Source organism: Heptranchias perlo, chromosome 7 (assembly GCF_035084215.1).
Source record: "Heptranchias perlo isolate sHepPer1 chromosome 7, sHepPer1.hap1, whole genome shotgun sequence".
NCBI classification, from domain to species: Eukaryota; Metazoa; Chordata; class Chondrichthyes; order Hexanchiformes; family Hexanchidae; genus Heptranchias; species Heptranchias perlo.
Genome location: NC_090331.1, coordinates 66,746,594 through 66,769,627, shown reverse-complemented (window position 1 = coordinate 66,769,627; position 23,034 = coordinate 66,746,594). Strand labels below are relative to the sequence as shown.

Genomic DNA, 23,034 nt, shown 5'->3' with positions numbered 1-23,034 from the left:
TTACCACGGTGAATCCTAAAGATGCCCCAGTCAAGAAAAAAAATTCTGGGTCATGTTGCAACATAATTAAATCATTTGGTCAAAGAATATAGCAGTTATTGCAAAAACACAGAAGTTCATACAAGGCTTCTTTGCCAAACAGAATATTTTTTTTATTAGAAACTGACATACATAAACTCACTTGGTTTGAAAAAGTACTGTGGTTTCTAATAGCTTAGCAAAGAGATCAATTTTAGTGTTAGAAAGAGGATATTTCAAAATGATAAAAGTTCATCGTGACATAATGAATTAGCTTTCCCAAAGAGACTGTTCAATACCAAATTTACCATCTGAAGAAAAAGGATAAACATTTAACTGTCACAAATGGCTCATGTGGAGCATGGACCTGTTGGGCTGAATGGCCTGTTTCTGTGCTGTATATTCTATGTAAAGAAAATGGGAGGAGATGGGATGGAAAAAGAAAGGCCAAGTAGACACATTGTCCTCTGGAATCCATTATTAAGGATGCTGGAATCCATTATTAAGGAAGTGGTAACAGGGCACTTAGAAAATCATAATATGATTAGGCAGAGTCAACATGGTTTTACAAAAGAGAAATCGTGTTTGACAAATTTATTAGTTTTCTGAGGATTCTGAGTAATTAGCAGGGTAGATAAAGGGGAACCAGTGGATGTACTATATTTGGATTTTCAAAAAACATTCGATAAGGTGCCACATAAAAGGCTGTTACGCAAGATAAGGGCTCATGGTGTTGGGGGCAATATATTAGCATGGATAGAGGATTGGTTAACAGACAAAAAAAAACAGAAAGTAGGGATAAACGGTTCATTTTCAGGTTGGCAGGCTGTAACTAGTGGAGTGCTGCAAGGATCAGTGCTTGGGCCTCAGCTATTTACAATCTATATTAATGACTTAGCTGAAGGGACCAAGTATAATGTATCCAAGTTTGCTGATGATACAAAGCTATGTGGGAAAGTAAGCTGTGAGGAGGACACAAAGAGTCTGCAAAGGGATATAGACAGGTTAGGTGAGTGGGCAAGAAGGTGGCAAATGAAGTATAATTTGGGGAAATGTGAGGTTATTCACTTTGGTAGGAAGAATAGAAAAACAGAATATTTTTTAAATGGTGAGAAACCATTAAATATTGGTGTTGAGAGAGATTTGGGTGTCCTCGTGCAAGAAACACAAAAAGTTAGCATGCAGGTACAGCAAGCAATTAGGAAGGCAAATGGCATGTTGGCCTTTATTGCAAGGCCAACATGCCATTATTGCAAGCGGTTGGAGTACAAGAGTAAGGGAGTCTTACTACAATTGTACAGGGCTTTGGTGAGATCTCACCTAGAGTAATGTACACAGTTTGGGCCTCCTTATCTAAGGAAGGATATACGTACTTTAGAGGCAGTGCAACGAAGTTTCACAGGATTGATTCTTGGGACGAGAGGGTTGTCCTATGAGAGGTTGAGTAAAATGGGCCTATACGCTCCAGAGTTTAGAAGAATAAGAGGTGATCTCATTGAAACATAAGATTCTGAAGGGGCTTGACAGGGTAGATGCTGAGAGGCTGTTTCCCCTGACTGTAGAGTCTAGAACTAGGGGGTTATAGTCTCAGGATAAGGGGTCAGCCATTTAGGACTGAGATGAGGAGGAATTTCTTCACTCAGAGGTTGTGAATCTTTGGAATTTTCTATCGCAGAGGGCTGTGGATGCTGAGTCGTTGAATATGTTCATGATTGAGATAGATAGATTTTTGGACTCTAGGGGAATCAAGGGATATGGGGATAGTTAGGTTGATGATCAGCCATGATCTTATTGAATGGTGAAGCATGCTCGAGGGGCCGTATGGCCTACTCTTGCTCCTATTTCTTATGTATCAACAAGTCAGAAGAACCAATACACTTCCTCTATGCATCATGGATACAACACCTAGTGGGTGGATCTTTATAAACCTAGATTGATGTAATTCTAGGCTCTGCCTCTTTTGGTCATTAGTATAAATGGGTTGCATTTAAAAAAAATCATAATTTTTCTCAGGCAAGAGGATCCCTACTGATACCAGGTTCAGCAATGCATAGTTTATATAACAAAGTAGTACACCTGCCAGCAATTTGGAATCTACTGTGCATGAAACAAAATATTTGATTCAAATGGTATGAACTGTATAAAAAGTGAAGCCTGCTGAAACTCGCCAAATTAGGTCCACTTCCTCATACATGCTAACTTAGAAAACTAGCAAAAGCTGACCAACAGTTTCAAATAAGCTGACACAATCCCCAAAAAGCTGACTACACAAGAATGGTCCTGACATAAAAATAAGTAGCTAAAACAATCTTTGTACCTGAAATGGTAGATATACAGAACATTCCTTTACATGTACTGGAGGGAAAAAAATCTAAGCATATGTATGGCCTTGCTCCTCCCTAATTCCATAACCTCCTCCAATGCTACAATCCGCCCAACTCTGTTTCTCTGACTGACCTTTTGTGCAACCCCCTCCCTCCACCCCATCATTGATGGGCTGTGCCTTCAGCTGCCTAGCCCCCAGGCTTTGGAATTCTCTCCCTAACCCCCTCGCCTCAAAAACCATCTCTTTCACAAAGCTTTTGGTCACCCCTCCAGATATATCTCCTTTGACTTGGCATCCATCTTTTCTTCATGCTTCTGTGAAGCCCCTTGAGATGTTTTTAAGTTAAAAGTGCTATATAAATGCATGTGGTTGTTTTTGTGATTCCATGAAAGCCTGCAGGGGAAAAAAAATACATGTTGAACACAAAATTGGTGGTGCATTTCTAGTTGGATCTGTGGCTATGCTCCCCAGAAATTGTTAATCTAAAAAAATACAAAACCGAAGTGACATTTGGAACTCCAACCATCAATCTGCTGACAATTAGCTCAAAATTCACTCTCCCACATTCAACCCTGGTTCACAAAGGTACTTCAACCCCTCCGGACCCAGTTCACACAGACACTGAATCCCATCCAACTTCACACTCTACAGAGACACTCTTTTTTCCTCCTCCAACCCTCATACAGGCAATCTTCTCCCTCTCCTTCATCAATTAAACCTGGGATTCGCCTCCCTCCTCAATTCAACCAGATACTCTTCCCCCTCTAACCTAGTTATGCTGATATTCTTCCCTTCCTCAGCCCAGAGTTCATACTAGCACTCCCCCCCCCGCCCCCATCTCAGTTAATGCCCCAAAGCATCACATCCACCTTCTCCCCAATTCTTTCCAAAGCACTGTTCCTAGCTTCTGACCCCTTCCCTCTGTAGAGCAATGGGGTTTGTACTGCTGGAGTACCCGAGACTTATGAGAGAAGGGCTGCAGGCCAAGATCAGGTGAGCGAAGTTTGAAATTTTACTGCAGGAGATGGTACAGTTCTGAGAACTCTACCTCATCCTCTAGCTCCCTGACGGAAAGAGGAATTGCCAAAGGAATGATCATCCTATGCTTTGAAACTGTTTCTATTAGAACTATATCATGTAGGCGGATGCCAGATCCTTGAAGCTGTCCCAATTCTACATCCTACAAAATAGGTGTTACAAATTTTGGATCTGCAATCTTGGGATGAGCGTCTCTGGTCTCTCCTGTAATTGGATCCAGCATCCCTTAAGATCAGGAGTTTACCTTTACACACCCTACAATAGTTTGACCTGGAGCTATAAAAATGAATCATACCAGGGATGAGGGACTTCAGTTATGTGGAGAGACTAGAGAAGCTGGGATTGTTCTCCTTACAGCAAAGATTAAGAGGAGATTTAATAGAGGTGATCAAAATTATGACAGTTTTTGATAAGAGCAAGGAGAAACTGTTTCCAGTGGCAGAAGGGTCAGTAACCAGAGGACACAGATTTAAGATAATTGGCAAAAGAACCAGAGGGGAGATGAGGAGAATTTATTTTACACAGCGAGTTATGATGATCTAGAATACACTGCCTGAAAGGGTGGTGGAAACAGATTCAATAGTAACCTTCAAAAGGGAATTGGATAAACACTTGAAAAGTAGAAATTTGCAGGGATTATGGATTAAGAGCAGGGGAGTGGGACTATATGGATAGTTCTTCCAAAGAGCCAGCACAGGCACGATGGGTTGAATGGCCTCCTGTGCTGTATGATTCTATGATAATTATCATCCATTTCTCTGTATTACTATCCATTTACACCCCTTCATCCATTTCCCTTTTCCCTCTCTCCTACATTGGCTCCTTCCTCTGACCTTCATTACCATCTATTCTGTCCCCACCCCATGCCATCTATTTTCCAATCCATTCTGCCTTCACCTTGCTATTCCCACCTCCCTCCCCTTCCCTCTTGTTGCCACCTATTCTACCCTTCTTACCCATTGCCATTCATTCTATCTCTTGCCTTACAATCCATTATGCCTGCTCCCCTCCCATTATCTTCCATTCTCCCCCCTCTCATTGCCATCCATTCATCCCCCCCCCCCGCCATCCATTTTGCCCTCCCTTCCCCTTGTCAATCATTCTCCTCCTCCTCCTCTTCCCCTACCAGTGCCATCCATTCTGCTCTTCCTATCCATTTACCCTGCTTACTCCTAGCCAAGCCCAGGGGTTAATACACTGGGCAGTTGGCATGAATGCTTCCTGCACAGTCTAATCAGACTGATCGGTGGTAGGGTTTGGGCTGTTAAAATAATGTTTTCTCAAAGCTCAAAGAACGACTTTAATTTTTACACAACTGTTTCCAGGACCCATTCAAAATTTGCTCCTGCCACAATGCTCTCACTCCAGATAATTTGAGATCAAGTCATAGATATGTAGAGACGAGGGAAGCGATCGGTTGTTTACACCTTAGAGGTCATAGGGTCTCATGTAATGGCAAGGTTGAGTAGGTGGTCATGGGTGAGGAGTTAATGTGCAGGAGGTAACCGAGTGAGGACAAGAAGGTAGAGAAGTTGGGAGGAGGAGAGGCAAAGGGAATGAAAGTTGAAATCACCAAGGGTGTGTAATCGCTCGGTGCAAAGGTTATGGGAAGAGATCAAGGCAAAGAAATCACCACTGGGTTTGGGAAGGCAGTAGGAAATGAGGATTTTTAAAGGAAAGGCAGGGAAGGATGGAAGAAAGTGAGGTACTCAAAAGAGGAAAAGATTCCAGGGGAGGGGAGGAGGAGAAGAAACTGAGTTGGAACCTGGCAGCGACAGCCAGTGTCAGTGGTGCAAATGCAATACTCCAACACTTTGATTTGATGGGATACATACCCAGGTGACAAGGCAATGGTGAGTCAGGTTTCAGTCAGGCCCAGGAAGTAGAAAGACTCATTTGAGATGAAGCAAGGGCCTTGTTCGCAAAGTAGTAAATATTCTGGAGGACAAGACAGAGTGGACCAGTGCTTGGAGGCCCTCCGAAATAGCCAGAAGAGGAAAGTGGCACAAAGAGGAGGTTGGAGAAATTAACAACGAAGAAAAATACTCGGCTCGCACTCTGCCAGGAAGGAACAATGAGGTGGTGGGGTTGCTGCTCTGTGAGAAACGGTAGCGGGTATTGCAGTAGGCACAAAAGAGAATGCCTAGCACTAAACAAGAGCAAGCTGTGGGCATGTCCAGGAAGGTTTTGGGCCTGGGGCAGTTGCATGAAAGTAGCACCAAGTGAGATAGGGAACTGAGAGGGACACATTGCAGATGGTAGTATGGAAGTGGTAAGCAAGGAACTGATGCTGAATTTGTAAGAGACATTGATTAGACCACAGTTGAAGTACTGTGTCGATCTGGCTATCTCATTATAGAAATATTATTAGAGCCCTGGAAAGGGCAGTGAAGAAGGGCTCAAAAAATTAGAGTTTCTTCCACTGGAATAAAGGGGGATCTAATAGACGTCGCCAAAATTACAAAAAGTTTTGAGGGTAAATGGTAAAATACGGTTTCCATTGGTTGGTGAATTCATAACAAGAAGGTATAAACTCTGGAACATCACTAGAAGAACAAAGAGGAAGTAAAGAAATATTTTCACACCGAGTGTAATTAGAATATAGAATTCTTTATGAATAGTGGCTATTAAGGTAGAAAATGTAATTAAATTTTAAAAGGGAATTGGTTAAGTATTTGAAAAGGAAGGATATAACAAAGGGCAAGGAAATGGGACTAGCTGAAGAGCTAGCACCAACAATACGTTGGGACAAATTACTTCCTTCTCTGCAAGGGGGAAATCAGTGAGTTGGGAAGTGATAGGCAGAGGACAGGATAGAGGAGCTTGGGTCCAAAGTGGTAGTCAGTGCGCACACAAAGAATTTCAGCAACAGAAACTTAGATGATTACATAATCAGAATGCAAGAGAAACTAAACATGTTCAAGAGAGTCCTTAGTAGAGATTGGGGAAGGTGACAGAGAGGGATTCTGAGCTGGTGGAGTCTCGTCACAAGGTCAATGTGGCATTTGGAGCACTGGTCTGGATTACTGTTCAGAGAGGGCGAGTCTGATGGTAGTAGTGTTTCCTAGTCTGGTAAGTTGATAGAAAACAGGGGGAGTCTCAATGCTGTTCAGTGGTCCAAAAAGGCAGTTGATGATCAATGTTCCAGGGTAATCCAGCTGGGGTAACTTGGAGCAGCAGTGATTGGGAGCCTTCACACCTAGTCACCAAATCCTTTAGTTGGCACTTGGAAAAGTATGGGCTAATAGATAAAAGTCAGCATGGATTTGTTAAAGGAAAATCGTGTTTGACTAACTTGATTGAGTTCTTTGATGAAGTAACAGAGAGGGTTGATGAGGGGAGTGTGGTTGATGTTGTAATTATGGACTTTCAAAAGACATTTGATAAAGTACCACATAATAGACTTGTAAGCAAAATTAAAACCCATGGGATTAAAGGGACAGTGGCAGCGTGGATATAAAATTGGCTAAGGGACAGAAAGCAGAGCATAGTGGTGAACGGTCGCTTTTCAGACTGGAGAGAACTATACAGTGGTGTTCCTCAGGGGTCAGTATTAGGACCATTGCTCTTTTTGATATATATTAATGACTTGGACTTAGGCATACAGGGTGTAATTTCAAAGTTTGCAGATGACACATAACTCAGGAACTTAGTAAACAACGTGGAGGAAAGTAACAGACTTCAGGAGGACATAGAGACTGGTAAAATGGGCAGTCACATGACAGATGAAATTTAATGCTGAGAGTGTGAAGTGATACATTTTGGTAGGAAGAATGAGGAGAGGCAATATAAACTAAATGGTAAATTTTAAAGGGGGTATATGAACAGAGAGACCTGGGGGTGCACGTACACAAATCTTTGAAGGTGGTAGGACAAGTTGAGAAGGCCATTTAAAAAAAAAAGCATATGGGATCCTGGGCTTTATTAATTGAGGCATAGAGTACAAAAACAAGGAAGCTATGCTAAACCTTTATAAAAACACTGGTTAGGACTCAGCTGGAGTATTGTATTCAATTCTGGGCACCACACTTTAGGAAGGATGTCAAGGCCTTAGAGAGGGTGTAGAAGAGATTTACTAGAATTGTACCAGGGATGAGGGACTTCAGTTATGTGGAGAGACTAGAGAAGCTGGGGTTGTTCTCCTTAGAGCAGAGAAGTTTAAGAGATTTGATACAGGTGTTCAAAATCATGAATGGTTTTGATAAACTAAATAAGGAGAAACAGTTTCCAGTGGCAGAAGGGTTGGTAACCAGAGGACACAGATTTAAGGTGATTGGCAAAAGAACCTGAGGTGACATGAAGAAACTTTTTTTTTTAAAAACATAGTGTTATCATCTGAAATGCACTAGAAAGGATGAAAGGGTGGTGGAAGCAGATTCAATAACAACTTTCAAAAGGGAATTGGATAAATACTGGGAAAAAATTTACAGGGCTATGGGGAAAAAGCAGGGGGGTGGGACTAATTGGATAGCTCTTTCAAAGAGCCGGCACAGGCATGATGGGCTGTAAGACCTCCTTCTGTGCTGTAATATACTATTTTAGTATGCTGTGCTTCTGAAGTTAAACCCTTGAGTGTAGAAATAGATGGGGGCCCTGAAAGTAATTGCCTTCAGGCACTAACAGCACTCTGGATGGAAAAGCTGGGAAGAATATACTGCGAAAAATGAGAGATCTAGGAAAAAAACTGAGAACAATTTCCTGAGTGGTGGGGTTAGGCTCCACAGTTTTAATAGTCCCTTTGTTGGGCTCTCAGATTAAGAGTCATGTGTTGACCATAAATCACGTCATTACCAGGTCACTCTCGCAGTTATTTTTCAATTCTGACTGGCTGTGGCACAAATAATAGCATAAATCCAGCAAATTGGCAATCGTCACGGACTACAATGGAGGCCTGAGCAGCGAGAACAGACTTTTATTGGCTATGACGAGGCTAACAGTGGAGCGGTAAATGTGCCAGCAAACTATGGCACAACGCCACTCATGGTGTAACTCACTTGCTCCATTATTTCATGGAACATTCACATATTAAATAATGGCGTATGCCGTTAATATGTCATTACTATAACGCAACTTTGCAGCAAATTCAGGCCCGATGACTACCTGGGGTACTATTATAAAGTAGTGCAAGGGGTGGAGGTCACATGGTCCTGGTCAGAAATCCCTTGATTAAGGCAGTCCATTTTTTTATAAATACATGATAGTTGCACCAAACATCTAGAGTGCAGTCACATTGTTATTTTACTTACTGTGATGATTCCACTTGTCAGTGATGCAAAAATAATAACTTCAAGGTCAGGCCACAATCTGGGTCAGGAGCACAGAAATGTGAAATCCTCTCAAGGAGACCATTTCACAAACCTTAGGTTTGATACTACATGGAATATTATTTGAATGCAGTGTCAAGCCAGACTGGAAAAGTGCAGAGAGATCTGTTGGATCTCCTAGGTGCTTTATAAACTGAAGCAGAGGCATTAAATAAAATATTTTGAGAAAACAGGTAATCCATTCAAACTCTGAAAGCATTTAAAATTTGTCACAGAAATGCACTACCCATGTGGTTTCACATGGGCACAGGACTAACAGAAAATTGCAGGCTGAAAATTCTTCATAGTTGCTATCGTTCTTAGGCCAATAGCACAGTATACCTGCAACTTTAGGCAGCAAGGCCCATACCAATTCATCAGATGGTATAGCATCTAAATTCCAGCAATATAATTCAACATGAATTAGACCTACCTCTTTGAAAATAAAATGGACTTTGGTTCAAATGTGACAATGATGCGATGCAATATGGTAACATGGAATGTACAGTATCTATATACATCCAAATTGTTTCATGCTAATGTACTCTAAACAAGAATACTAGCTGACTAATACTTCAGCACAAGTTACTGATATTTATAATCCAACAACTACAGTATACTATAACATATTCCACACACTTAAGATTCACTAACATATAGCGCAATTTCTAACATTCCCAAAGACTATAGAAGAAACTATACTTCCATTGAGAACGGTCTATGCACAACCAGCCAAAGCTTTCTCTTATTTATATCTCTTTTCATTGTCATGAGATGGGATCTTATGTAGATCTTTATTTGCCATCCAAGAAACGTTTACGGCAGCACAATTATAATGTGACCTTTGAAATTTAAGTCAAATATCTAAGTGAGAAACATTAGTATCAAGTTTATAGCAGTTCTAGTTCACAACACATTTTTGTCCAGGGTGGCTTTTCATCCTGAAGGAAGACTGCTCTAGAATGTCTTCACCACCCCCTGTCAATTCAAAGCCCAGCAAAACAAAATAACAATTTTCAAAAAATCTGTTTTTGGTTCATATAGTAAAACCAAAATCAAAAGCACCAACGGGTAAGTCAGGAAGAAAAAACCACAAGCTATATCCTAGAAGATTTAATACTGCACATCATCCTTGCATGTTGAAAAAGGTTCATAACTTCATATTCAACTTCTACAAAAGATGTGTGTATTGTAGCATCACAAAACAACCAAACACACTACCAATTAAGGTTGTCTTCCTCACCCCTTAAAATAAGCGGCAGTTTAAGTATAGCAACACACTTTTTAATTGGAATTTATAATGCTATAATTAAGACAAATGTGACATTACAGTATGAGTGTTCCAAAATGTGTACATATAGAGATATATTAAAAAAACTGTCCAAATCTTCAAATAGAAAAATAAAAATCTTAACCCAAACCATTCTGGAACTCATTACATTACAATAATTCAGAATCAAATGAGCCACGCATAAGGCAATTAATTTTGATCCCGGAGATGAAGTTCTGTAGACCATTGCTGTAGAAAATGCCTACGCTGTTTATTGTTTCATTTACTTTACATTTTTGGAGTTGGTGCCATGCTTAGATTTCAAACCTGTAGTTTTATCACTAAAAGTAGCGACACTGGTTAATAAGGCCATAAAAAAAGCACTGGGCATCATTTCTAGAGGGATGGAATTGAAAAGCAGAGAAGTTATGTTAAACTTGTGTAGAACCATAGTTAAACCACACTTGGGGCACTGTGCACAGTTCTGGTCTCCACATTATAAAAAGGATAGCGAGGCATTGGAGAAGGTGCAAAAAAGATTCACAAGGATGATACCAGAACTAAGAGGACATACGTTATAAGGAAAGGCTGAACAGGCTGGGGCCCTTTTCTCTAGCAAAGGGACGGCTGAGGGGTGACCTGATAAGAGGTCTTTAAGATAATGAAAGGGTTTGATAGGGTAGATGTAGGGAAAATGTTTCCACTTGAGGGCGAGTCCAAAACTAGACGTCATCAATATAAGATAGTCACTAATAAATCCAATAGGGAATTCAGGAGAAACTTCTTTATCCAAAGAGTGGTAAGAATGTGGAACTCGCTAACACAAGGAGCAGTTGAGGCGACTAGCATAGATGCATTTAAGAGGAAGCTAGATAAACATGAGGGAGAAAGGAATAAAAGGGTATGCTGATAGGGGTAGATGAAGTAGGGAGGGAGGATGCTCGTGTGGAGCATAAACGCCAGCATAGACCAGTTGGGCCAATGGCCTGGTTCTGCGCTGGCTTCCAAACGATTTAATCTGGGGTAGGCTTACCCAAATAAGCTTCAGAAAATATTTAGTTTAGTATTAAAAATAAGTAGTTCTGCCTCCACACAAATTCTTCATTGTCCAACGCAGAAAAACAGGCATCATATTCAGATAAGAACATAAGAAATAGGAGCAGGAGTAGGCCAATCGGCCCCTCGAGCCTGCTCCGCCATTCAATAAGATCATGGCTGATCTGATCCTAACCTCAAATCTAAATTCATGTCCAATTTCCTGCCCGCTCCCCGTAACCCCTAATTCCCTTTACTTCTAGGAAACTGTCTATTTCTGTTTTAAATTTATTTAATGATGTAGCTTCCACAGCTTCCTGGGGCAGCAAATTCCATAGACCTACCACCCTCTCTGAGTGAAGAAGTTTCTCCTCATCTCAGTTTTGAAAGAGCAGCCCCTTATTCTAAGATTATGCCCCCTAGTTCTAGTTTCACCCATCCTTGGGAACATCCTTACCGCATCCACCCGATCAAGCCCCTTCACAATCTTATATGTTTCAATAAGATCTCCTCTCATTCTTCTGAACTCCAATGAGTAGAGTCCCAATCTACTCAACCTCTCCTCATATGTCCGACCCCTCATCCCCGGGATTAACCGAGTGAACCTTCTTTGTACTGCCTTGAGAGCAAGTATGTCTTTTCTTAAGTATGGACACCAAAACTGTATGCAGTGTTCCACGTGCGGTCTCACCAATACCTTATATAACTGCAGCAATACCTCCCTGTTTTTATATTCTATCCCCCTAGCAATAAAAGCCAACATTCCGTTGGCCTTCTTGATCACCTGCTGCACCTGCATACTAACTTTTTGATTTTCTTGCACTAGGACCCCCAGATCCCTTTGTACTGCAGTACTTTCCAGTTTCTCACCATTAAGATACTAACTTGCTCTCTAATTTTTCATGCCAAAGTGCATAACCTCACATTTTCCAATATTGTATTGCATCTGCCAAATCTCCGCCCACTCACCCAGCCTGTCTATATCCCCTTGTAGGTTTTTTATGTCCTCCTCACTCTCTACTTTCCCTCCCATCTTTGTATCATCTGCAAACTTTGATATGTTACACTCGGTCCCCTCCTCCAAATCGTTAATATAGATTGTAAAGAGTTGGGGACCCAGCACCGACCCCTGCGGAACACCACTGGCCACTGGTTGCCAGTCCGAGAATGAACTATCTATCCCAACTCTCTGCTTCCTGTTAGATAACCAATCCTCCACCCATGCCAGAATATTACCCCCAATCCAGTGATTCTTTATCATGAGCAATAATCTTTTATGTGGCACCTTGTCGAATGCCTTCTGGAAGTCTAAATACACTACGTCCACTGGTTCCCCTTTATCCACCCTGTACGTTATGTCCTCAAAGAACTCGAGCAAATTTGTCAGACATGACTTCCCCTTCGTAAAGCCATGTTGACTTTGTCCTATTAAATTATGTTTATCCAAATGTTCCGCTACTGTCTCCTTAATAATAGACTCCAAAATTTTACCCACCACAGATGTTAGGCTAACTGGTCTATAATTTCCAGCCTTCTGCCTACTACCCTTTTTAAATAAGGGTGTTACATTAGCAGTTTTCCAATCTGCCGGGACCTTTGCCGAGTCCAGAGAATTTTGGAAAATTATTACCAAAGCATCCACAATCCCTACTGCCACTTCCCTCAAGACCCTAGGATGGAAGCCATCAGGTCCAGGGGATTTATCCGCCTTGAGTCCCATTAATTTACTGAGTACCAATTCCTTAGTAATTTTAATCGTATTTAGCTCCTCCCCCCCTAGAGCCCCCTGTTTGTCCAGTGTTGGGATATTCTTAGTGTCCTCTACCGTAAAGACTGAAACAAAATATTTGTTCAGCATTTTTGCCATCTCCATGTTTCCCACCATTAATTTCCCGGTCTCATCCTCTAAGGGACCTACGTTTGCCTTAGCCACCCTTTTTCTTTTTATATAACTATAGAAACTCTTCCTATCTGTTTTTATATTTTTTGCTAATTTATTTTCATAATCTATCGTCCCTTTCTTAATCAATCCTTTGGTTACTTTTTGCTGTCTTTTGAAGACTTCCCAATCTTCTATCGTCCTACTAAGTTTGGCGACCTTATATGTCCTTGTTTTTAGTTGGATACTATCCTTAATTTCTTTACTTAGCCACGGATGGCTGTCATTTCTTTTACACCCTTTTTTCCTCAGTGGAATATATATTTTTTGAAAGTTGTAAAATAACTCCTTAAATGAACACCACTGTTCATGTACCGTCTTACACTTTAATCTATTTTCCCAGTCCACTTTAATCAATTCCGCTCTCATACCATCATAGACTCCTTTATTCAAGCTCAGTACACTTGTTTGAGAACCAACCTGCTCACCCTCTAAAATGCTCCTTCTTACCTACCTCGGTTGTATACCATACTTTGTCGAGAGCTGTGTCGTAACTCTTCGACTAGACAAGATAAACTGACAAAGCAAAATTAAGCAAATCCCTCTACGTAGGGCAATTTCTGCACTTGCAGTTGCTAAGATTTTTACAACTGATTTGTAGGATTTTTAGGGATGGGCAATAAATGCTGGCCTTGCCAGCGACGTCCACATCCCATGAACGAATAAAAAAAATGACTATCTGGGCAGAACTCTGATAGGACAATTCCCTAGGTATTCACAGATGCATCGGTAAGTCTTTGAAAGCTCTACACTACAGAAAGGTACTTCCTTAATAATCTGAGTGAAAGAAAGAAGTTACATTTTATACAGCATCTCAGCACTTCACATCCAATTAATTTTTGAAACATGGTCACTTTTATGCAGCTGATTTGCGCAAAAATATCCAACACCAAATTAGATTAAAAAGTTGTTAATCTATTTTTGGGGGTGTTAGTTGAGCGAGGAATATTCGTCTAGACCTCAGGAGAACTCCTTGCTCTTTTGAATAATACCATTCTTACATTCACACGTAACAAGCAGATAAGGTCTCAAAGTTATCATCTAAAAGATGGCACCTCTGACAATACAGCACTCCTTTGCACTACACTTAAGTACCAGCCTGCATTATGTGCTCAAGTCCTGGAGGAAAGCTTGAACCCATAATCATCCAGAACTTTATACTGGTAATATACTCAATGGATACTGAGTGTGAAGTATTTTCTGTGGGGCTCTCAAATCTTAGTTGCAAAGCAAACATCATGCTTAGAACCCCAAGTTGTTCTGGCAAGGGTAGCTTCTCTATTGCCCAAGCAAGCTGTGGTGATTGCACATCCAGGGCCAATATTTTTTCAGTCTGCGCATTCCAACTGTCCAGAACTGGAACTGGTTTTCTTGAGCCATGGTGAAGCTACTCTTGCCAGGAAAACTCAGGGCTATACACTTACTACTTTGTAAGGACAGAAGGATCCTCACTCTTAATTTTCCTACATTACAACAGTTCAAAAATACTTCATTGGCTGTGAAGCACTTTGGGACGTCCTGAGGACATGAAAGACACTGTATAAATGAAAGTTATTTCTTATAGGCACTTCTTTATTCTATGGTTCAAGATTGTAAAGCTGCTTTAGATAGTTCAGGGGAGTGGCAGCTGTTGGCCTCAATAATGCCTTACCCAAAAGTATCTCTCTACAACTACAGAACCAGATCCTATTTGAGCTAAATTCATTACATGTCATCACCTGGTGATTCAACTGGGTTTTGTAATGATGATGAGCTACAGCTGGGGATGTGGAGGAACGCCCAGAGCTAGTTTTTTTCTGGGCGTCACTGACATTGTTGCGTAAGTTTTGAAGCCAGGGTGAAGGGTCCCCGGCAAAGAAGAGTTGTCCACTGAATCAAAATTCCAACATTTTCGCTTGTAGGTAAATTGGGAAATGTTTAGATCTCAACCTATGAAATACAAAGTTTTGTGTGCTGAAGCTAGCTCTTGTGTCTAGTTGGTGAAACACAAATATTAAAGCCACCTATTGAGAAAAAGTAAATAAGGAACTGTGGAAAGACTATGGGCCCGATATTAGGAGGGTGGCGGGTTCGCAGCAGGGGGTCGACTGGGCACGTGGGTAACGTGCCCAGTGAAATCGGGGTGCTCCGCACGCAATTGCAGGCTAATTGGAGCTACTTACCTGTGCTTTCGGGTTTTGCGTTGGAAAGCTGTGCAGTGGGCGGACTGCGCATGCGCAGCATAGGCTGTCAGCTGGAGGACCCCTATTTAAAGGGGTAGTCCTCCACTGACTGATGCTGCAAGTAATAGGAAAAATTACAGCATGGAGCAGCCCAGGGGAAAGGCTGCTCCCAGGTTTAATGATGCCTCACTCTAGGTATTACTGGATGGGGTGAGGAGGAGGGGGAGGACAGAGATCTTCCCCCCGGCGGGCAGGAGGAAGCGGCCTGCCTCTGTCACCAAGAAGGCCTGGCTCGAGGCAGCAGAGGAGGTCACCTGCACCACCAACATATCGCGCACCTGCATACAGTGCAGGAGGCGCTTCAATCACCTAAGTAGGTCAGCCAAAGTAAGTACATTTACTCATTCCCCTACACTCCGTTTGCCACATCACCGCTCCCACCCCACATCTCCTTATGCACTGCCAACACTACTCTATCTCATCACCCCTCACACCCACTCAAAGCTCATCCTCATCTTACCTGCACTTACTCACCTCGCCAGTACTCATCCCACCACTACCACTCAACCCAATCTCATGGCTCTCTCATACTCACACTCTCATGCATCTCTTTCACGGTCAGCCTCACTCAACCTGCCACTACCTGTGCTGCAGCCACAGGGCATGCATCACATATGTGCAGTAGGAAGCGTAAGGCAAACGTGTCGTGAGCATGAAGGGGATGCACAAGGGTGTTTGAGGGTTTGTCATGGTTTTTACTTATATTTGATTTCTGATCAACTCACATTACATATTATATTGGCACCACTACTGCCACGTCTTTACGAATCTTGTCTGGTTTGTGCAATAATGCCCTTTCCTGAGGATCACTATGAGGACCCACAACTGATGCCACCCATTGTGTCACTGCAGAGTGGGTGTAGGTGTATTTGCAGGGCTCTTTTGTGCAGACGATTGAGAGACGTCGGCGATGTCCCCGGTGGCACCCTGGAAGGATGCGGAGGAGAAGTTGTTGAGGGCCGTGGTGACTTTGACAGCGACAGGTTGGAAGATGGTGCTCGGGCCAGCCGGGAGCAGCTTGGCATGAAGGAGGCTGCAGATGTCCACGACTACATGTCGAGTGACTCTGAGCCTCCGTGTGCACTGCTGCTCAGAGAGGTCCAGGAAGCTGAGCCTCGGTCTGTGGACCCTGTGGCGAGGGTAGTGCCTTCTGCGACGCAACTCTCTCTGCCGTCGTCCTCCCTCCTGCTGTGCAGGTGGATGCGTCACAGCACTGTGTTGTGGGGCTCTACGTGTCAAAGGTGGACGGCGTGGCCGGTGATGCTGTTCGTCCTCCAAGGAGGTCATGACTGCAGCTACGGTGGCTCCCAACGGAAGATGTACATTTGAGGGGGTCCGCAAGGTGTCTGGACACCGGGGTAAGTGTGCAAGTTGGTGTATTTTATTGTTAGGAGGAGGGTGGTGGAGGCCAAACTTTGTCCAAAGTGACAAGAGTGGCCTCCTGCAATGAGTGAGGGTCTACCTCCCCCCCCCCCCACCACATGTCAAATGGACCTTTGCAGCTGCCACAGGCTGATGGCTGCAACACGTCCATTTCAACTGGGAGTGTTACCCCCAGTATGGGAAACAGTCCCAGTTGTTTGGAAAATCCCACCCTTCCTAAAATATCATGTTAATCAGGTCTCTAAACGACCTGAAGTACCTAAATGATTATCTTAAGTGGCACCCCGCCGGCTTTAATTGCTGGTGGGAGTCCCACATGCGGGGGCTGCGCGTGCTGTCAGTGCATCACTGGGCGGGTTGGAGCCGGGCTCCAGACCCGCCCCGGGAATCCCCGATTTTCGCAGCCCCCCCGCCACGAACGCACCCGTTCGGGGGTGCGAAAAATCAAGCCCTATGAATCAGTAACAGTCCAGCTTATGTTAAACCAATTCCAGATTTCAAAAAAAATTTCATACTTTAATTTTGTAAATCAACTGATGGGGTAGGTCTAAAAAGAAAGTGACTATGTAGGTCTGAAATAGAGGAGAATGTTTAATGTTTGTCAGTTTTAATGTTTAAAACAGACAATAACTAGTAATAATCTTGTAAATTTTTAAAACCAAAGTTAAGACACATAATTGTAATCTTTTTCTATTAACAATGGCTAAAAATAGTGACCATAATTTACCAAAGCAGCTAGAGCTGCTTCCAATCACAATCTTTGAGTCTGACACAAATTTCTAAACAATTACACACAATTTCAGCTATAAATAATTACAAATACAGCATTGTTACTGTTTTTGTATTTGGCGAATTTGTTTACGTGATATCTGAAATTAGGAATAGAGTTCACAAATAGAAACTGAGAGGTTACCTATTAGGAAAGATTGAACAGGCTGGGGCCCTTTTCTCTAGAAGAGAGAAGTCAGAGGGGTGGCCTTATAGAGATCTTCAAGATTATGAAAGGATTTGATAGGGTAGACATTGAGAAGATGTTTCCATATGCAGCGAGACCAGAACTAGGGGCCATATTATAGGACAGTCACTAATAAATCATATAGGGAATTCAGGAGAAACTTCTTTACCCAGAGAATGGTTAGAATGTGGAACTTGCTGCCACAAGGAATAGTTGAGGCAACTAGCATAGATGCATTTAAGGGGAAGCTAGATAAACACGAAGGAGAAAGGAATAGAACGATATGCTGATAGGGTTAGATGAAATAGGGAGGGAGGAGACTAGTTAGGAGCATAAGCACCGGCATGGACCTGTTGGGCTGAATGGCCTGTTTCTGTGCTGTACATTCTATGTAACATATGTAGTTATGTTGCAGATGCTGATGAGAGGGGACATTAAACATACTAGTGTTTTTTTTAAGTAAAGGTAACATACTGTTGCTTTTTTAAAAAAAAGTTTGGAAATTGCCTCAATTGCAAAATACACAATATGCTGCTTTTTAATAATAAGGTTTAGTAGTTATAGTTATAAAGTTAAAATTCAATTGTCCAACCCCTCTATTGATATCCAGTACTTTTACTTAAAGTATTTCCAGGCAAGAAACACACAATACCACACTGTCTCCTTTGACTAGGATAGCAGGATGGTTTAGAACCATAGAAAAGATACAGCATAGAAGGGGCCATTCGGCCCATTGTGTCCACACCGGCTCAAAGAACAACCAGGTACCCATTCTAATCCCGCCTTCCAGCACCTGGTCCATAGCCCTGCAGCTTACAGCACTTTAGATGCAGGTCCAGGTACTTTTTAAAAAAGAGTTGAGGGTCCCTGCCTCTACCACCAATTCGGGCAGCGAATTCCATACACCCACCACCCTCTGGGTAAAAAAGATTTTCCTCATGTCCCCTCTAATCCTTCCGCCAATCAGCTTAAATCAATGTCCTCTAGTTCTTGAACTCTCCGCTGGGGAAACAGGTACTTCCTGTCTACTCTATCTGGGCCCCTCATAATTTTGTACACCTCAATCAAGTCACCCCTCAGCCTCCTCTGCTCCAAGGAAAACAACCTCAGCCTATCCAAACTCTCCTCGTAGCTGCAATTTTCAAGCTCTGGCAACATTCTTGTAAATCTTCTCTGCACTCTCTTCAGAGCACTTACGTCCTTCCTGTAATGCCGTGACCAGAGCTGCGCACAATACTCCAGCTGTGGCCTTACCAGCGTTTTATACAGTTCCATCATTACATCCCTGCTTTTGTGTTCTATACCTCGGCTAATAATGGAGAGCATTCTGTATGCCTTCTTCACAACCTTATCTACCTGTACTGCCACCTTCAGGGACCTGTGCACATGCAATCCAAGGTCTCTCACTTCCTCTACCCCTCAATATATTCCCGTTTACTGCGTATTCCCTTTTACTGTTTGCCCTCCCTGAGTGCATTACCTCACACTTCTCCGGGTTGAACTCCATTTTCCACTTTTCCGCCCACTCCACCAACCCATTGATATCTTCTTGGAGTCTACAGCTATCCTCTTCACTATCAACTACATGGCCAATTTTTGTGTCGTCTGCAAATTTGCCAATCATGCCCCCCTACATTCAAGTCTAAATCATTAATATATACCACAAACAGCAAGGGACCCAACACTGAGCCCTGTGGCACACCACTGGAAACAGATTTCCATTCTCAAAGACATCCATCGACTTTTACCCTTTGTTTCCAGTTACTGAGCCAATTTTGGATCCAATTCGCCACATTTTCCTGTATTCCATGGGCTTTTACCTTTCTGACCAGCCTGCCACGTGGAACCTTGTGAAATGCCTTACTAAAATCCAAGTAGACAACATCTACTGCACTACCCTCATCAATCCTCCTTGTCACTTCCTCAAAGAATTTAATCAGATTTGTACGGCATGACCTTCCCTGAACAAATCCATGCTGACTATCCCTGATGAAACCATGCCTTTCCAGGTAACAGTTTATCCTATCTCTCAGTATTGATTCTAATAGTTTGCCCACCACTGAGGTAAGACTGACCGGCCTATAATTGTTCGGCCTTTCCCTCGTAACCTTTTTAAACAATGGTATTATGTTTGCAGTCTTCCAGTCCTCCGGTACCTCCCCTGCATCTAGTGAGGATTGGAAAATGATCCTCAGAGCATCCGCTATTTCCTCCCTGGCTTTCTTCAATAGCCTAGGAAACAATCCATCTGGCCCTGGTGACTTATCAACTTTCAAGGATTCCAGTCCCTCCAGTACTTCCTCTCTCGTTATGTTTACCTTATCCAATATTTCACACCTCTCCTCTTTAACTACTACGTCCGGATCATCCCTTTCCTTTGTGAATACGGAGACAAAATATTCATTTAAAACCCTACCCATATCCTCTGCTTCTACATACAAGTTACCCTTATCATCCCTGATAGGTCCTACCTTTTCCTTAGCTATCCTCTTGTTCTTAATGTACTGATAAAACATCTTTGGGTTTTCTTTAATCTTACTAGCTAATATTTTTTCATGCCCTCTCTTTGCTCTCCTTATTTCCTTTTTTACGTTATTCCTGTACTTTCTATACTCCTCTAGGCTTTCTACAGTATTTAGTTTTCTGTGACAGTCATAAGTTTTCTTTTTCTGCTTTATCTTGCCCTGTATACTTCTAGATTTGGCAGTGCCACCCTTTTTCTTTGAGGGGACGTGTCTGCATTGTACCTGTAGAATTTCAATTTTTAGTGCCTCCCACTGGCTTGCCACTGATTTCTCCTCAAGTAGTTTTGTCCAGTCCACTTCTGCCAAATCACCTCTTAGTTCTGTAAAATTTGCCTTCCCCCAATTTAAAACATTTACTCCTGATTTAACTCTGTCCTTTTCCATAATAATGCTAAAACGAACTGAATTGTGGTCACTATCCCCAATATGGTCACCCACTGTCACTTCACCCACTTGCCCGTCTTCATTTCCCAGGACTAAATCTAGAATTGCATCCTCTCTTGTTGGGCTTGTCACGTACTGGCTAAAAAAGTTCTCCTGGACAAATCTACTGACAACTCCATGATTTAGCTAATAGGATGTTCGGGGCTTGCTGATGGATCAGTCTTTCCCTTTCAAGGTGCATCTTGAAACTTAGCTGAGAGCAAAACTCACCATCAGCCTTACAAAGTTGAAGCACAACTTTGAAGAACATATAGAGTTAATCAATCATCACATGTCATTTTGGAGATTTCTGAAAGTAGGCTTCGTGCCTGGAACAGTCATCATGGGCATCATTTTAAATAGGAAAATCGGGTGGGTTGGGGACTAGGGGGCAGTAAAAATTTTAAAAATGTAAAACCCGCCCATTTCCAGTTTTCATGGAGGCAGGACGAGGGGCGAGCGACCAACCCGCTCTCAGGAGGTGGGTTGGTCAGTGAAAGCTTTCAAAGAGGCTGCGGGCCTCCATTTTGATGTTTTTTTTGTTTTTAACCCCTGGGGACCGGAATTCCTGGGTCTTCTACTTCACGCCACGTGAGGAGGTGAGAAGGCCCGAAACTGCAGGTAAGTGTCTTTATAGCACAGCTTGCGGGCCCAGAGGAGCAAGAGTGCTTCCCCCAGGCCCAACAAGCCTACCTGCAGAGACCACCCCCACGATCTCTGACCGCACCCCCCCCCCCCGATTTCCGACACCCCAACCCCTCCACGATCTCCGACACCCCTATGATTTCATACACCCACCTCCCCACGATGACCCTGACCGCCCCGATGACTGGACCCAACCCCATTGACCCCCGACACACCCCCCCCTACATCTAACATTTACCTGCTCATTTCCTCTTCCTTCCTCTTCTCCCGTGAGACTGAGACCAGCCTGTCAATCAGGCCGGCCTGTCGGGCAGGAAACAGTAAAAAAACCTCCTTACGATGTACTCCCGGGTTTCCAATCAGGAATTCCACCCCCCCAACCCCCGATAAAATCATGCCCCATAAGTCTGGAAAATACTGCACTTATTACAACATGATATTTTGGTATGCAGCTTAACAAAGTACAGTTACTATGAGTTCCCCTGATGACTTAGATAAATGCACCACCCAATGTGGTACTCAATCATATGAACGAGAAGGGCCCCAAGTATGATTCCCCAATCTGTGCTGAGTTAGCTGATCTCAGTTACAGTGTCTGCAGAGGTGATACAATTGTCCTTTGTGCTCTTGGAACAGGAAAGCAAAAGATAAACACCCAGGATTTGTGCTCTTAATCACTATTCAGTTACTCCTGGAAAGTGCATATTAGGTAAAATGCAGTATTCAACATGGATACGATGCCAACACAGGCACATGGAGACACTTAATATTTGGACACAAGACAATAGAACATTTGGAGGAGGTACTGGAGGACTGTAATAACTATATGCAGCATAAGTCAGTACCTTCCAGACAGGGTGGGGATAAAAAGAAAGAAAACTGGAGAAAAAAAAATCTACTTCGTGTAAAATCTGATATATGCACACCATAGTCAGAAAACTTAGTGCTGTGGCACAACATTTTAGGCAATCATCTAAAGTGCAAACTATATAGTGCAGATCAGAAAGAAAGTGAAATTAAAGCTTTAGCAGAAAAATCAACCGATACACATAAAACCCATAAAATTCATCCCTTTAATATTTATTTCCTGAAATCTAATTGAATGTAAGTATGCTGTTGAAAAAAAACCATACATTGGACAATTTAAAGGATATTTGTACAATACTGTAACTTTCTTTTAAAGTTGGGTTTAGCAACTATGCATTTTGAATTTATAATAAGGCAGTTTTGAAATTATGACAAAAAATGACAGTTTGAGAATTTAATTTGGTTTTAATAAAAAGCTGGTATCAGTAAAAGTGACCAGATCATAAAAACCCAACTGGTGCACGATTGTCCACTAAGGAAGGAAACCTGCTGTCCTTACCCGATCTGGCCTATATGTGACTCTAGTCCCACACCAACATGGCTGACTCTTAACTGCCCTCTGAAGTGGCCTAGCAAGTTACTCAATTGTATCAAAAACCACCATCAGTGGTTCAATAAGACGGCCCACCACCACCTTCTCAGGACAACCCTATGGATGGGTAATAAAATGCCAGCCTTTCCAGCTATGCCCACATCCAGAGAATGATTTTTAAAAAATTATCAGTAAATTTCCTTACTTTCCCATATTTGCTAAGAAAATTTCAGAAAGGCAAAGAAGAAAATATCAGATTAGGCCATCAAGTTGTACCTTTGTTATAAAAACTCTATACTCTTTGTAAGCAGAGATCATCTTGGAATATAATGAAGTTACACACATTAGGCTTACTCCTCTGAGAAAGACAGGAAACCAATGCCATATTTTCTGGTAGTCTTAAACAAGTGGAATGTATAACTAAAGGTGGAAATAATTGGCACTGACAGCAATCTGCAACACCTGTACTTATTGGAAAACAATTTTATACCAAAAAAAAATCTTAATTGTCTGCAACACCACTTAGAACAAATTAATACATGTTTTAAAAAGT

General features: G+C 42.3%; 1 protein-coding gene across 5 annotated transcripts in view; it reads right to left on the bottom strand.

Annotated features, from left to right (window-relative positions):
- Positions 1 to 23,034, bottom strand: part of slc39a10 (solute carrier family 39 member 10) — a 97,094-nt gene that overhangs the window by 56,986 nt on the left and 17,074 nt on the right. The gene's annotated exons all lie outside the window — the stretch shown is intronic.